The following is a 14,860-nucleotide window of genomic DNA, read 5'->3' as shown; positions in this document are numbered from 1 at the left end:
CTGAGTTGGTGTCTTTTTTCATGGTGGAATATCGCTGATAATGAGCTTTCAGCTGCTAAGACCATTACACTCACATAGCCATTTTTATAACCAGAGTAGAGCCTTAATTTAATTTGAATATATTCAACAGTTTAAATGCTGTTCATTTACAGACAGGACTGCTTTAAGTGAGGATTAAAACTGGCTCAAGCCAAATTGGCAGAGCGCGCATTTGGGAGAGACCTGATAGAATGACTGGAAGGAAATCAGCTGCTGGTGTTTGCAAGTCCCAATCGTACCAAATATGCTGGAAATGTGCAACTCCTTACCAAATGTGTTACTCTGACCAATAGAATTTCGAGAATATGTGTCACAAGTAATGTGCGCGAGTGCTGCTCTGAATTATTTCCACTATTTTTAATTTGTTACGTAAGAATAATGTTCAAAGGACAAAAAAAAAAAAAATTTAGTTTCTGTGATTCCTGTCTCACTTTCCTCTTTTCCTCTTTCTCTGCTCATGCTCTGCTGCATCTTGTAATCTGCAATGCCATATCTTGAACTCATACTGAAGTGTGCACACTGTTCTGGTGTCAGTGTATGAACTACAATTGGGAAAACTGCTTCAGATGAAATGTTCTTCTAGTTGCCGCAAAGCATTCAAGATGAAAGCACAGAGACACAGTTCAGGAAGAAACATCAAGACAGAGTAGAGAGTAAACAAGTAGAGATACTGTGGAACATCAGACATAACTGTGAGAAGAGGAAGAGAAACTGAAGATGACAACAGCATGTACAGATCATGCAGGCAGTAACCTGCATGAGCTGCACCAATAACCAACTCGAAAGTGGAACCTAAGGCATCCTTGTGACTCATTACAAGGATGAATCAATGCCTTTAATTCATATGCATGTCAACCTAAACTGCACCATATCTTATATATTAACTTACCGGTGATCCATGTTCTTATATACTACATTTTGTGACATTTTTTTTCTTGCAAACTGAATAAAGGCCGACCAGGTAGAGCGCTGACTTGGTCCTGATAATGCATTCAGTCTAGTACCTGCCAGCTCAAATGAAAATGGCAATAAAGTGATGTCACTGTCTTTACAACCCAAGACAAAGAGGATTTGAAATACACGTCCTTCGCTTCTGCTCATTTCAAAACGCAGGCATAGAGACATAGTGTTATGTCAGCCATGGTTTTATCATACATATTGCTTTAAATTCTATTGTGCGCACTTTATTGATCCCCACAAGCCCAACATCAGCTACATTAAAACACTGTTTAGCTCAAGGGCACCTCAGTAGACTGAGAGAGTTTGCACACTGAAGACAGTCTTCTCTGCTACTGAAATCCTCCTGCTGCCCCAACTGCTTTCTCTGCTGTCTCTTCTCAGCCATGGCAAATATGTAACACTGAATATGTTTATGACCAGACGTGGGAAGCCTGGAGTGGAAAATGTGTCATTACTGATCTTTAAGTGTTCGAGCTACGGAGAGGGGAAAAATGCGGATGTAATGGATAATGGATCTAATCTAAGAGGGTACAATAGGCCTTTTTCACTGAAGATGTTTCAGCACAACACATCAGGACAATCACAGGTGTCTATAATAAAATTCATGGTCCTGAATTCCTGGTATTGTGCGTACAGGCTCATTGTCACACTCATGACTTACTGTTATACTTGAACAAAACAGAGCCATCATTAATGATATGAGTTCCAACTGTGCTTTTCTTCCAGTGACAAAGGTGTGAAAAATTCCTTGCATTTGTTAACCTTGAGCTGAAATTATTTGTGGATTAATAGATTAGACGATCAACAGTTTAGTTAATTGGCAACAGTTTTAATAACTGATTCATCTAACTGATATTTTTTATAAACAAATATACCATAAATCCACTGTTTCCAACCATTCAAATGTGATTATTTGATGTTTTTTTGGCTTACATGACAGCAAGATGAATATATTTGGGTCTTGGACAGTTGGTTGGACAAAACAAGCAACTTTAAGCTGCAAAAACTGATTTCTTGGCCACTTGTGGGTAGCGGACATTACCCGTAGACACAACACTGATATACCACCACTGTATCACTAAAGTTGATAACCTAATCTTCTAGCAAACAGTCATTTATTTACACATCAAGCTGATACGGGGCAGTATTAGCATTCATTTGGAGTTGTGTTCTGCTCACCCAGAGAATGTAAATCCAATATTCACTCTCATTTCAGCTCTTTTTTGGCCTCCACCAACTCCTGAGGGAAATTCCTTACTCTTTAGCTGCCAAAAGCTCCACTATATTCACCAGCTAGTCTCTAGCTGTGTGTGTCTGCTGCTTGGTCCTGAGCAGGTAGTGTACAGTAGGTTTTTTTTTTTTTTTTTTTCACTGAAACAGCTGCCTGCTGAGGCCAAAAATGTCACTATGAAGTGGTAACAGTGAACCAAAACCAAAAAGTTGGCAGGCAGTAAAACTAGAACAATAAGCTGAGAGATGTTAAAAAGCTCTGTAGGGCTGATGGGAGGTTACACTTAGAGTCACAACATACAGCAGCAAGATCATGAAACTCTAAACTATGACCAAAAAAGAAGAAAAAGAATCAGCAAGTTCTTGTGCCTTTAAAATCACTCCACACAATGAAGGCCAACGAGAGTCTGACTTGTGAGCTTGAACCACAATCGGTCCCTCTGGGCCGCTGCTATGAGCTGAACCACCAAAACAATAATTGCACTTTATAATGCTGCCAGCTTCCATACATACTGAGACCAAAGAGCCTTGGCCTCATAATGTGGAGCAGCCTTCAGGCCAACTGTGGTCGTCTGGTTTAACCAGATTATGATTATGTCACACGGGAGATTACCCATCCGACACACTAAAGTCGGAGTCAGACACACAGTCATGTTCCTGTGCACACACACACACAAACACACACACATGCATGCACAGCCATCTGTTATTGCCACTGTATGCTCATTCTCTGCAGCACACAAAGCCTGATGGTGGCAAAGAGGAGGGGAGGGGAAGGATGTTGTGTGAACTCCACAAACTGATAAGATCTCTGCTGAAAAATAGATTTTTTCCCTATCTCCTGAGAACTACCTCTGTGAATAAAGGATAAATAGATCATAAGCCAAAAAAAGGGCAAGGCTATAGAAAAGGCTTTCAAGACAAGGATATGGCAGAGAGGAGACAATTTTTCTCCCCCTCTCTGTGCAATGGCTGCCTGCTTGGCTGCAGCTAACGCAAAATGGAGCCGCGAGAGTGAGGGGAGACGGGGAAAAAAGAGGGGGCAAAGGGGGAAGAGGGGAGGAAGAGAGGGAGAAAGTGTGACAGGAACACAGAGGGGGGGGGAGAGAGCAGGAGAAGAGCAAGGGAGTGGAGGGGAAAAAGACTCATTTGTTCTTCTCTCATCTGTCTGGGTTCCTTCTCTCACCTTGGCCCAGATTTTCAGTCTGTCTCATATTCACTTCTAATAGAGGGGCAGAAAGAGGGAGAATAGTGGTGGACGGGGCATGACACACACGCACACACACCCATAGAAACACACACAGACTGACACACACCCCTTGCGGAGGCTATTAGACCTCACACCCATTATTACTTCCTAATGATCTAGTGGCACGTCAAAGATTTCACTGGAGCGAGAGAGGCTTGCTAATCTGAGAAGGCAGATGTCAAAGCAAAAAAAAAAAAAAAAAAAATGCTGCTGTGTAGTCATAAAGTACAGGCAGCTGAGGGGAATAATGACTGCCCAGATAAAGACTGAGGCTCAGGGAATCAGAAGAAGAGGCTGGTGAGCTTTGACTGAAGCAGATGGTTAATTCACAACAGTGCTTCTAGCAGGTAGTGTATGCAAATCTCAGACAGGTGTCTGACACAAATGGCAAGACAAAGAGAAGCAGGAACATTTAAGTGTGTGAAGTGTGTAATTTAGTCAGAGGCACATTCAATAATGTTTAAGAGGAGCTTATCCAGCTGAGGGACGCACAATAGCTATGTCTACTGGGGGCAGTTTAAGTGTTTTGACAACACACAACAAAGAGATCATTACTTCAGAGTGGTGCTGTGATGAATTCAGAAACATATAATTGATGACATTTTGATAACTGTTATGTAATTTATGTCATTAAATACTATATAAATAGTCAACATGTACTGGCTGCAACTTTACACAATTGTTTTCTCCATTTTGTCTGATTACATGAAATATTAGATATAAAATATTAATTGATCATGGAAATGATCACTAGTAGTTGCATCGAAGTCAATTAATCGATTAGTCAAGCCAGCAACTATTTTAATCACCAATTAATCTTTTAAGAAAAAATGCCAAAGATTCTCTCGTTCCCACTTCTCTCATTCGACAATTTGCTGCTTTTATTAGTTTTATGTGTTGGTAAATTAAATCTATATCCGTATCTTTTGGGTTTTGGATTATTGGTTGGACAAAACAAGACACTTGAACATGTCATACGACATAGCACCACTCTAGAGTTGGGGTATTATCATTTCTCATCGTTAAACAGCTTACCCCATAGGATCTTTGGCAGTTTGTGGTGGTTGCCAGGCCTGGCTGGGCTAAGAGCAGCGAGCCAAGTGGGAAAGACTGCTCGGCCTATGCAATCTAAAAAGCCTGAGGGGGGGAAATAACGTTTACTGCAAGGCAGATACAAGTAAATCATGACTGTAGATTAGTAATGTGAATGTTGTCATAATACATTGTCCACAATAGATCTCAAACAATTAGTCAACAAACAGATAAGCCGATGGACAGAACGCAGGCAAAGATTTGTGAAGATAGTTACAGTTGTTTGATCAGGCCAAATATTGTGTGGTTCCAGCTTTTAACGTGAAGATTTGCTGCTTGTCTTCTGTATTATTTTAAATCAAATAACTTTGGATTTTTGACTGTTGGTCGGACATAAACATTTCTACTACTATTAGCAACGGTGTCATGATGAAGATGATTTAACTGCTGACATTATATTGTGTGATATTTCAACTTTGAAATTGCACAATAAGCAGGAACTGGTCATATACTCTTACTCAATTTACTTGGTCCATTTCACATTATTTCAGTTTCACAGAACTGCATGGACAATTGAACTAATCCAGTGTGTGATGAAGCACACAAGATTATTTTTAAACTGACGGATGGGAAAGTGGTCTCAGACTTTTGGACCACACTGTACACAAAACTAGATAGAAGACTACATCCGCCATATTTCCATGGTGGCTACTAAAATGTCCATGGTGGCTTCTTGTCTTTAAATAAAATCACTATAAGTCAAACAGCAATTGTCTTGGAGTCCATCAGCTACTGTAGACAGTCTTCAAACAAGGCTAGTTTCCTAGTTACATTGACTGTAGCTGTCAACAGCTTGAGGAAGCAGTTTGCAGTGGGTCTGCCTGATACTCTGCTGGACTGCTTGGTTGATATGTGAATAATGCTGTTAAGATAATATGCAGAAGTAGGAATAAGGAAGGGGGGTTTATGGATAAATAATCTGCAGGATTTAGCCAGTGTGGGCAGGGAAACCCATTAATCCCCTGTACACAGGCCAAAAGAGCAGATGGGTCAAACTAATTCCTCTGCAAGGAAGTAAACCAAACCAAAACAAATGTATCATCGGTAACTCCTGCCTGTCACATCACCACTTACAGGAGACCTCTATGGGAAATCAGTGCAAACATGAACATTAGATAAGTTGTCTTGCCATAGTCCCAGCATCAAACTATCTAACCAGGAATAAATAAATAAAATAATTTCATATTTTTTGCCAATACCAATAAAGATTTGGCAAACTATTTATAGTTTCCAGACTTGTGGGGGAGCCCTGCCTAGCAGCTCACTTTGCTTTAAGTTGCGCACTTTTGCAAGCACTTCATTTCAACTCTGTACATCCAAAGAAATTACTTGGCGCAGGGCTGCGAATCAATATTAAGTAAGAGTGTGTACAAACAGTACTGACTGCTGAGACACACACACTGCCACAGCTGATACTAAGGAGGTGGTATTCGCTGCTGCTTGAAGACAGCTGTTAACCTCGCCTGTATAAATGAAACCTAAAGGATTTGCTGGTCTGGTGCCAAATTTAGATCTAGCTGCCTTGAACCTACATAAATCCAAATAACCATTCAAATCCCTCCCAAGCCGAGGTGAGAATTTACTTATCCCCTGAACATCAACCCTCGGAGACTCTACAAGCAGGATATCAATCTCTGCATTTGAAACTGGAGGCAAACTTTAATGCCCCACAAAGATATTAATAATGCATCATAACCTCTCTAAACTATGGACTGCACTCACGGAGGGGAGACAGATACAATTCACATCTCTCGATCGATGTTTATGCAAATGCAGGGCTTTCACTTCACCACCATACTGTTGGCCAATGCCCCAAAAGAAATTCTTTCCACCTAGGAATTAGGAAACTGACAAATGTGCACTATTTGGTGAGGCTGCCTTTAGTTTTTATGCTCCACGCCATCAGAACAGCCTGCCCAGAGATGTGAGAGCAGCTGAAAGTGTTGAGATCTTTACATATAAACTCATAAAAGGTACGTTTTTGGCCTAATTTGTGATTAAAATGTCTTATAGACATTATTTGTTCAATTTATTTTTTAATTTCATTTATTTGTTTTTCTCTATTTTACTGTTTTTGTATGTTTTATTAATTTAATTATTTCATTCTCACCATTTTTACTCCTTGTGTGCATTCATCGCAAATTTCCTTATTGTCACCATGTCAGTCATCTTTATAGCACAAACCTATATGAAAGGTGCTATACATATAAAGTTTAAAGGATCATTTATGCAACTTGAAATGTAAAGTAGTAATCCATTTTTAGCAACACTTTAATCTATTTACAATTATAATCGAGGTGTAACCATATGTAAGGACAAGTTTAAGCATGTATTAATGTACAGTATTTATCTGCAGTTATACCGTCTCCTATAAACACATATACTGTTATTGCAATTGTGTTTTACAATAATGTCATTAATTTTTTATTCACACAACAGCATCCACTTATGGATGCCTCACAGGAAGAGTTATAGTTGTTAGCAAATACATTAATAAACATCTCAAAATCTCACAAATCACATCTCCCATCAGAGTGTCTAACCACCTCGACATTCATCTTGTAAATGCTGCATAATGGGGGTTAAAAATGTTACCAGATGTTTTCATGCTTGATGTCTCTGTCGTCAGCTAAATATCAAGCTTACAAAAATGTGAATGTACAGTAACCTGCATCTGCTATTTTGCACAAAGGCCCACTGTTCATACAACCTTAAACTCTCCCCCTGCATTAAGTGTGAGTGAAGCGCTAGTGGCAGTCTTTTCTTTGAGCCATCTGTCTGAGGCTCAGTCTTTAATAAGGTGTTCCAGTCTACAAAGCTCTGTGTTACAGCTCTGGTGTAAAAATGAACAGCTGTCAGTATCAACTGAGCAGGCAATTCCAACACAGGTGGGAGAAGCATTTCGTAACTGTCCAAACAGCAGAAAGCAGATGACACACAACAGAACGTCCAACAACTAAGTGGGAAACAAGACAATTTTAAAAGGATGCCAAATTGCACCAGTCACAATAATTCTTAACACATGACGTGACTTATTCTGTAATAAATTCCATCAAATATGATGCAAGTGAGCCAATAATAGCAGTGATTTCATTCCTTTATACAAACAGAACTGCAAAATGAAAAAATACCAGCGTTTTAAATGGATTTAAATGGATGCATTATCACAGACTATGTTAAACTCAGAATGATGGTGAATGTAAAAATACTACATTAAATGTAAACATAACTTTTAAAGTTTCTAAACTTTATTACTAAGATTATGCAAAATAAATATTAAGAGCAAAATATAAGTGTAATGTAACAAAATTTCCTTTTGAGTGTTTGAAATTATTTGTGTTATAATGTCAGCACAAGGTTTAGGGTGCAGTGGGTCTACATAATGCATCTACTGCTGCTACTTTTAACTTGATCCATCAATCCATCCATCATATTTTAGGAGCTTATGTTTCAAATATGAAACCTTCATCTACAATGAAACTAGTTAGTTCAGTTGTCAAATAAATTTAGTTGTGTCAAAGCTGCAGTATTTCCTTTTGAAAGGCAGTGAAATAAAGGTCTGTGTGTTTAGACAAGTGTAAATACTCGAGCGCCCAAGCTTCTTCAGAAAAATCGCAATACATTCAACTAACAGTCTTAACTACATAGCCTTTCAAGACCAGAGGAGTTAAATCAGATCTATTAAAAACAACAACTGAATACTGTAGGGAATTTATACCAGGAACCAAGTCAAAGATACTGAAACTTGTAACTGCACTGAATGTTCAAGTATGCTCCTCCTCAGATCCGAGATGAGACAAAGTTATTTGTTATTGAGGTATGGGAGCAGAAAAATAAAAATAAAGTGTCACCAGGTTAAAAAGTAAAGCTTGGTATTGTTTTCACACACTTGACTCTTCCCAAAACTAGTAATAGCGACTGCAGGTCAATAGCCTGGCTGCATCAGCAAACACACTTGTGCGTCAGCTGCAGGTAAAAGCAGCTTGCTCAGCCTAGCAACCACTGAGACTTGTAGGAATGCCAGGGAGAATTCACACACCTCCAAAACACACACACACACGCACGCACGCACGCACGCACGCACGCACGCACGCACGCACGCACACACACGCACACACACACACACACACACACACACACACGCACGCACGCACACACACACACGCACACACACTTGACATGACGCACCTAGTCTCATTACTGCTCAACCTGACAGCTGAATAGCATTACTTTATCACATACCCTCTGAATACAGATTAAGCCTCCCTTATGGTGCTGGAAATAGAGCTGGTTGTCATCACGTTATCTCACCTATCATTATGTCAACATTGCATTACTATGTAATCCGACAACTTACAATTTGCCTTTCCAATTTCCAACATACTTGGCTTAGCAACATTTTGCATTTTTACACCACAAGCAGTTCTAGCCATGCGGTAAAAGATTAATACCTGGCCACAGCTATACAGTCCCGTACCCTGAGGTTTAGGAGGAAATCAAAGTATTCCTCACTGATCTGTGTATAAATGTCTACAGGGGAAAACTTGGCAATGCTGTGTAACCTTGTTGCCCAGGTTGAGTTAAATAAAGCTTTGTCATCTTACTTAAATGCAGAAAAACTACAATTACCAAAGGCTTTTTGGTTCTTTTATCTGCTGCCACCTTGTAACTGAGCTGATAACTGAGAATAACTAGTGCATGTTGCATCAGATGTTTCTGACTCCTAGTGTATGGGCTCCGTTTTCTGTACGGCTCTTTGATTCATTACAGTGGAACCATTATGTTATTGTATATTAGTTTTAAGAAACTATATTATCTTATATCAAACCCCAAAATTCCAGTTCTTACTGTTAATATATATTACATATCTGAATAATCAATACTTCATTTAATGGTGCCAGAGTTTTCTGTGTAAATGTAACAGCTTTAGAAAAGGTCAGAACTGATGTCTGCACATTATCCTCAAGCAGTAACACTATGAAACTGTGAGAGGTGTTTTGTATAACCCTGGTCCAACCACAGCAACCAGAGACTCCACAGTCCTGCTATTTAAGGGATATATATGCTGATACAAGTCAAACCAAACCAGTGCAAAACTGTGCAACATGATGATTCAGGTCAAACTGACATTTTCAGTTATATCTGTGCTTATCATGCTTCTAAAATATATTTTTTTTATCCTATTCATTTTCTCTGCTTAGTCTCAAGTATCACATAACTCCACTGATTCACAGGCTCACAAAATGTTCAGAGCTACTCCAGCATGAGCCAACAGTTAAGTAAACAAATTCAACTTGGTGTTACAGCAGTCTTATTCCTGACTTGACCTAAGTTGCCCTGCCCAGAAGAGTGACACTGAGCAGGTCTGACAACAGCAATGCAGCTAATTACACAACAGGAAACCACATCGCGATGAAAGCTTTAAAGCAGCCAGGGGTGACAAAACTGTTTCTGAAAGTGTTATGTAGGATTGTTTGCATAAAGACACGAGGAGGCTAGAGCACTTTCCTTTAAAAAAAAAAAACCCACTACTGTAGCGCACACATCACTTAGAAAACAAGGTGTAAAATGCATGCTTGTCTAAGTTTATGCATGTATATGGATTAATAATGAATTAAGGGGATACCTCTGAGATTGCTGGTATGTTAAATGCATTCAGAACATTGGACCAAATGCAATTATATATTGTATATCTGCCTGGTTTTATTACATTCATAAAGCCAATTATGGAGAAAACTGGAATTTGGATTGATCTTATACTGAATGTAATTATCTCTAATCACGGTGCTTCTCTTCAGTGAGTTTCGATGGTTAAAGAAGTGTTACTATTAACATACCGATATAAACAGACTAATGAGGGCAGATGACAGTAATATACATTTTTTCATTGACATTCCTCTGACTATGCCAAAAACCGCCAAAGGCTGGACAACAATAGAAACAGGAAATATTCTTTCTATAGCCAACATCTTGAATCAAGGTCACCATGTAATAGGCTCTGACAAATGTCAACCCCATTACATAATCTCCTGAGCTGTGTCATTATAAGCATATGGCTCTAACAAAAAGCACACACTGCACTTGAGTAACTAAGAGCCTCTGGCTTAGAAGCTATCAAATGGCACAATTCATAACACAGAATCTAGTCGACTCTTTCCAATATAATTCATACCTTGATGTTTAAAATAATTATGATAAATACAGTAACTTGCCATCATTAGAACCCAATTATGTATTAAGTAAATTTGCTTTGCAAAATATGGACAAGCCATTTGATTTCTTGACAGAAGCTGTCTGATACCAAAGGTACTCAAAACAAACAAACATTACACATTCATTGCTACCCATTGATACCTTAAAATTACAACAATCTACATTATGTGTGGATACTACTGATGAGCACCGTTATGTGATTCTCATTCGTTTATAGCCTTACCATAGGAGAGCAAAGGCAAAGAGCCAAGCCATTCAAGGGACACAGGAAGGAGGAGGGATTATTCCTGTTAACCCTCAGTGTTATCTAAAGGTTTAAAACAGTTGCATGTTCTTCACATCAGTCAGCTTTAGAAAGTTATGCGAGAAATGCCACCGAGTGTCAGCTTTAAACTGTTTGATTCCCAAGACAAAGACAAGCTGGTGTTTAACTGAATATTCATCACTGTACAGAAGCATCAACAAACAGATAAAAACGATGTGGATATTTAGTCTGTGTCTTTCTTCTTCAAGGATAGGATTTCTTCAACACAAACCACAACACAGAACATTTGTTTGGCATCAGTCCAACTGTATACAGATTCATATTAATGTTGATTATCTAAACCAACTGTTTGAGACCAAAATAAACTGTGTGCTTATGTTTGGTGGATACTTGTATGACAATTATAATTATGTGTTTTAGAGCATCCAAGCACTATAGCAATGGACAATAGTCTTTATGGTTCCCTTATTTGAAAAGTAAACAGCCTCTGCAGTGCAATCTGACTACTATGCACTCTGGCATCAAAACACGAGGCCTGCTGTGACTCTTCATATGGAAGAGGGGCAAAGGTCATAGTGTGTACATATGCATGTTTCGTGGGGTCAGAGAGGATTTCAAATAACTGTCGAAATAAATTGGTCAACAATGAGAGGTATACTCTCAAATTTCCAAACAGACCTGCAAATCTAATGTCTGATCAGCAATGTTGATTTTCCAGTTTATACAGACATACATGGTTGCACCATCCCAATAGATTTTTTTCAATAACTCCACACGTTTCAATTAAAATTTTGATAAGACATAACATACAAAAAGATATTTTGGGTTACGAAAGATCTCGAACATTTTGTTTAAATGAATTCAATATATGAAGACAACTAGCTCACCATTATCAATACTGTACAACAGACTAAATGCAAGTAAAAGAGGACCAATAGAAATAATCATACCTAATGGTTGCCCTACTGCACTTTACTTGACTGATGATAGCAGGAAGTTAAATATGTTTTTAGAAAAATGGACTGAAGCCTTATTGGATCATTTCCATAAGGCAGTGGAATACAAGTATAAAAAATAAGCTAAACTTAATAGATATAATGATAGCGGTAGGAAATTTAATCATTTATAATATGAGACTATATAAATTTGTCAACCGTCACAGATTTTGCCATATACTGAGGTCACTAACCTTTTGTTGGTCATTGTGGGCAATGCTGAAAATCAATGAGCAGGGCTGCTAATAGCAATATTGAAATGTTATAATGATTTTTGCATCAATGTCTCGAAGTATTCAATTTAGCAGTTTGCAATTTGTTTGCCTAATTCTTGGATTAGATTCATGTCTGGTTATTTTATCAATATCACTAACAAAAATTGCATGATTGGTTTGCCAGAAAATCTTGTCACCATATGCATTGATATTGTGATAGAAAATGACAAATAGAATTTCTTTCATTCCACCTCTATATATGAACTGGAGCAACTTGAGCAACCTCATTCAGATGAGGTGTTTCTACATGGTTGGTTTGTGGAGAACAATAAAAAAAAAGAAAAAGAAAAGTAACATCATAAAAAGACACAAGGTCCCGCTGCATGAAAACTAAACGTAATGCAAAAGAGTTCTGCTATGCAACTGTTTCTTCCCATGCATATATGAACAAGCTACATTTCACACTTGCACTCAAAATATGCTCATGGAGATGTTTACTTATTTAAAACACACCCAGATTTGGCAGAGGATTTGAACGTATGATGCTTCATAAAATAATTATATCAGCCATATATTCAAAAAATATGTCAACAGCACAACAGGAACAAAACCACTTCTACAGAGCAAAACTCTAAACAAGAGCCATCATTTCAATTTCATTTCCAAATGCAATTATCACAATGTCTAACATGTGTTGCTTAACTTGTTCTGCAGGATATATGAAATGTGATTTGTGCAGTGTAGGGTGGAAACATTGAATGATGATGGAGGACAAGTTGGCAGGCAAGCGGGCTGCAGATAGCAATCCAAGACAGCCTGGATGAGAAATCACATGGCTGACTGTAAACAAAGCAGTTATGCAACAATTTTAGATTCGTGCATACTGCCTGGAGGCACTCTGACCCACTATCAACTGCCCCCCAACTACACATAGGTCAGTGTGGGAGGGGAGGCAGGACTAGAGCCTGTTTAAACCTGTAGGGCTGGCTGGTGGAGCCCATCCCCCCTAATGTGACTCATGTTTCCCCGCTCAGTGTTGCCTGCTTCCCGCACAGAAGGGGGCGGGAAAGGGGAAAGAAGCGCCATAATAATGTTGTTTAGCATGCACGAGCCCGTCCTGCAAACATATTTAAAATTCATTCACGTGCTGTCATTCATAAAAAAAAAAAGCAACACGTCTATTAGCCGTGTAAAAAGTCACCACTACTCTGAAAACTTGAAGGCAAGAAGAAGCTGAGATGCTCATGTTGACACAGGAAAAGTAGCACGTTCATATCTCTCCCTGTATATCTCTGAGTGTACAAATAAACAAAACTGCCATAGGTTGATGACAACAAAGTCAACAGCAACGTGGCAAGTAGCATTTGAGCTGGTGACAAACCAAACCAAAGAAAGCACCGCACGGCAGGAGGGCAATACTGTACAATCATAATACGGCTGTGCAAATGAGAGAAGGTGATGCTCTGAATCCTGTCTTGCAAAGAGCAAGAAAACACGTCACACCGCATGGCTCTTTATTTGTTGACAAGCCAAACTCCAGCGCCGGATGGAAATTGCTGGCAAAACAGGCCGGCGCTGCGGCAACCACTTGCCCTTCTGGCAAGTTGTCTTGCCGAAATTTTGGGGGCTAGCTCGCAAGCTAACAGCTCCGCTAGGCTATAATGTAACTGAGGAAGAGAGAGAAAGCACATTCACCTCCGTTAGCCGCTAGCGCCCATCCCCCAACCAACCAGTCTTCCCTGTCTGTGTCCACCATCTTTAATCTGTGCTCCGTCTCCCTTCCCACCGCACAAAACACGACAAAAACACAAGACACTCACCTTTAACGACCATCGCCGAATCGATTATCACCTTCCGAATTAATAAATCGATTTTCGTTTAAATATCGTGCGTATTTTAATATTGAAAATTGGCCGTGCGAGCGGAACCGCGCCTTGAGAGAAGAGCAGCAATCCTAAACCGCCATCTGGTGGTATTTTCCTCTCTGTGATGCAGCGGGAGCGGCGCAGCCTCAGACCGAGACACAGCTGCCCCCTGGCGGACACACCGGGCCGCGGCGGACACGCGCCTCGGGGGTCGAGCATGGGAAGGGAGGGACCGCAACACCCCGCCAACACAACACTCACGGGGACGCGCACAGGAGCAGAGAGACTCCCCCCTCTTATTTTGACAGGACTGTCTATTAAAAGTAGCACTTTAAAAACACTGGACTCAGAAACAACACATGAAAACACGCCTTTTGGAATATGTCACATATTTCAACAAGACAGTGAAATTTCATGCGACCATTATGACTCAAAATACATTAAAAAATCCTTTTATAATACCACAGAAGACTACAAGATATATAAATATGATACATACACCCAGTTACCAGTCTGTGTAATACAACAGTCCTGCAATAAATTCTCCTTTCATGAAAGTTATAATGTTCAGTTTTTGTTCAAACTGTTTTAAAAACGGTTTATCTAGATTATTTTGTCACTTAAACATTTATTTGTAAAAAAACACATCTTCAAATGTCTCGTTTTGTCCATCCAAAGATCCCAAACCCCCCTAATTTAATTAAATGTACTTAATTTATCATATATGACAAAGAAAT

The 14,860-nt window shown here is 39.3% G+C and overlaps 1 protein-coding gene across 1 annotated transcript in view; it reads right to left on the bottom strand.

Annotated features, from left to right (window-relative positions):
• The window catches only part of stag1a (STAG1 cohesin complex component a), a 43,827-nt gene extending 29,579 nt beyond the window's left edge, over nucleotides 1–14,248 (bottom strand). Inside the window, exon 1 of the mRNA XM_056393061.1 lies at nucleotides 14,079–14,248. The gene's annotated coding sequence lies outside the window, so the exon portion shown is untranslated. The remainder of the gene's footprint in view (nucleotides 1–14,078) is intronic.
• Nucleotides 14,249–14,860: the final 612 nt, after the last annotated feature.

Source organism: Seriola aureovittata, chromosome 13 (genome assembly GCF_021018895.1).
Source record: "Seriola aureovittata isolate HTS-2021-v1 ecotype China chromosome 13, ASM2101889v1, whole genome shotgun sequence".
Taxonomy (NCBI): domain Eukaryota; kingdom Metazoa; phylum Chordata; class Actinopteri; order Carangiformes; family Carangidae; genus Seriola; species Seriola aureovittata.
This window is presented reverse-complemented; position numbering and strand designations above follow the sequence as displayed.